This window comes from Pseudochaenichthys georgianus, chromosome 7 (assembly GCF_902827115.2).
Source record: "Pseudochaenichthys georgianus chromosome 7, fPseGeo1.2, whole genome shotgun sequence".
NCBI lineage: Eukaryota > Metazoa > Chordata > Actinopteri > Perciformes > Channichthyidae > Pseudochaenichthys > Pseudochaenichthys georgianus.
In genome coordinates this window covers 11,950,069-11,952,485 of record NC_047509.1, presented here as the reverse complement: position 1 = coordinate 11,952,485, position 2,417 = coordinate 11,950,069, and the positions used below count along the sequence as shown (strand labels likewise).

General features: G+C 41.3%; 1 long non-coding RNA gene across 1 annotated transcript; it reads left to right on the top strand.

Moving 5' to 3' along the window:
- Positions 1 to 1,649: 1,649 nt before the first annotated feature.
- LOC117449814 (uncharacterized) lies at positions 1,650 to 2,114 on the top strand. The gene is made up of 3 exons (XR_004552507.2): positions 1,650 to 1,729; positions 1,901 to 1,956; positions 2,034 to 2,114. It is a non-coding gene; the product is annotated as an uncharacterized lncRNA (long non-coding RNA).
- Positions 2,115 to 2,417: the final 303 nt, after the last annotated feature.

The window sequence follows — 2,417 nt, the reverse complement described above, 5'->3', positions numbered from 1 at the left end:
TAGCAGAAGACAAATACAAGCCATGGCTAAGACGAGGGTCAAGCCCACGAGTAGCCTCCTGCAAAGTTTGCAAAAATAACGATGCGAGAGTCTGCGCTGACGAGCCACATGAAAGGTACGCCGGAGTAGAGCATTTTAGATTAGGCTAACGTTGCATGTTACGTTTGTTTAAGCTAACGTTAGCTAGCTGAATAGCGAACTCGATTGAGGGATAATAATAATTGCAGGGGACAATCATTTCAGAGGAGCGTACCTATGTTAATATGTGCGTTACAGTCGCCATCCTGTGGTGTTCAGAGGACGAAGCACTCACTGCACTTCGTGTTATAGTCACGAAATATAATCTATTGATTCGACACAGAGCGATTTTGAAAGCAATGTATTTCTACAGTATGTTTCGTGCCTAAACCAAATGTGACTTGCTCTATCGAAATCAGTCACATTGACCCGAAGACACGTTTTTGTTTGTATTACTGTTCTGGGGGAAGCTCGCGAGTGTGTTTGTGTGTGTACATGTATTTTTGCGTTTGTGTACCGGGGAAACACTCACAAGAAACACCGGCTGTTGTTATGCTTGCTGTGACTTTACATTAGTCCGTTCTCCGCTTTTAATTATGCCGAAGCTTCAAAGTTGTATTTATCATCTGAATTTTCCAAAACAAGTTTAATATTCTGAAAGCCAAGACTTTGTTTAATTGAAACCAGATGAAAAACAAACTGTCTTTTATATCAAATTGAAGTATTATACAAGTAAAATTACATTTTGCTTTAAGTATTATCATCGAAATAGCGACAGTAAAAGTAGTCATTGTGCAGATTGGTCCATTTCGTAGCTGGTTGAACCAGGTTGAACCAAAGTCTGATTTAACACTGCTCTCAAAACATGCTCAGACATAAAAAGTTGAACTATTTTTTAGCCTCATTGTAGCCTGTGGCTTACTTAGAGTTTAAGCCTCGCCTAGCGAGCAAAGTTTCAATCACTCAATACTTTCATCAACACTACTCTGGATGATAAAGGATTACCAAACTCTCTCTCCCTTGCCTCTTCACAATGTTTACAGGTTCGCAATGTTTATAGGTTATTGCAATGCGTAATGTAATTTCTCTGAAAACACGTTTTTTTTAAATCTTATTTTACTTCTATACTATTCTAGCCTAAATTAGCTTCCACTTTTACCTGCATTTTGTACACTGTCCTGTTTTGCACTTGTCCTGTCTTGTCCCTGCACCCTGTCCAATGTTGTCTTTATGTCAGTACCTACCAGCAACACATTTCTAGTATGTTGTAAAACTACATGGCGAATAAACAGATATTGTATCTTGTATCTTCCTCTAGGCCTACTGATTGCCTGCCTGGTGTTGACCGATGCGACAAGGTGTATTGCCTAAATCCTAAATCCAATCCACGGATTGCTTCCTAGTTGGAGGTAGGCCTAGTATGCAACACAGACCGTAGTTTATAGACTGTGCATAACTGCAGTCCCCAGCTCCAGTGCTTCCCTCCATGAAGTACTGAAGCTCAGACATTTGTTACCTGTGCAGCACACCTGAGATTAATCACTTCATCCAATACTGTTTGACAGTACATTTATGTGAGCTTACCTCTCTTGCTTCCCTGTGGTGGTTTTTTACTGCCTCTATTCCAGATTTGACATCCTCGTGATCCTGGTGTGCGTGCGCCATCCTCGAGGAAATTGCTAGTGACTGTTCGAGTGTTGTTGCAGCTAAGGTAGTTAACATTTCGATATGATTGTGTGACTGCGGTCTCGTCTAAATGGGATGCTCGACTACCTGACCTTGAACACCTTTACAGCATGTTCATAATCTGCATGCAAACTGAAAAATTCCTTTTGTTGGTTGCCTTTGTAATTTCTCCTTTCTCTGGTCTCCTTTTTTCAAGGTCATCAGAGAGGCCAACCATCCTCTTCAGTGTCAGGCAGATTGAATTATGTTTGGGTAGGTAACTAGTTACCACGCACAACAATGTTCCACTGTAAATATATTGGATGTCAACCTATGATTCCTATCCCTAGGTGTGTGAGGTGGTGCCCAGCAGAGTTACCAGAGGGGGAGACCGAGGCAACGTTGGAGGATTCGAAAAGGGATCTGCGGAACATCTACTCAGGCATGCAATCTACTTTATTTTTGGTGAATTGACACCTAAATAAACAGCCCACATTAAACAAAAAGGCCACCTTAATATTCAGAATGAGTAATGATGAGAGCATGAAATTAAAGGTTTGACACTCAAAATGTCCCAGAGGTGGGGACATTGAATTTAATTGTTGTTACTTGGGTACTCTCAAACATGTATTTGTATGTCTGTACACAGAGGAAGGGATGGGTGGTGCAGAGAGAGCAGAACTTCTGATGGTGAGGACCTACATCATCCTGCGGAGGTACCTCAACAGATGCCT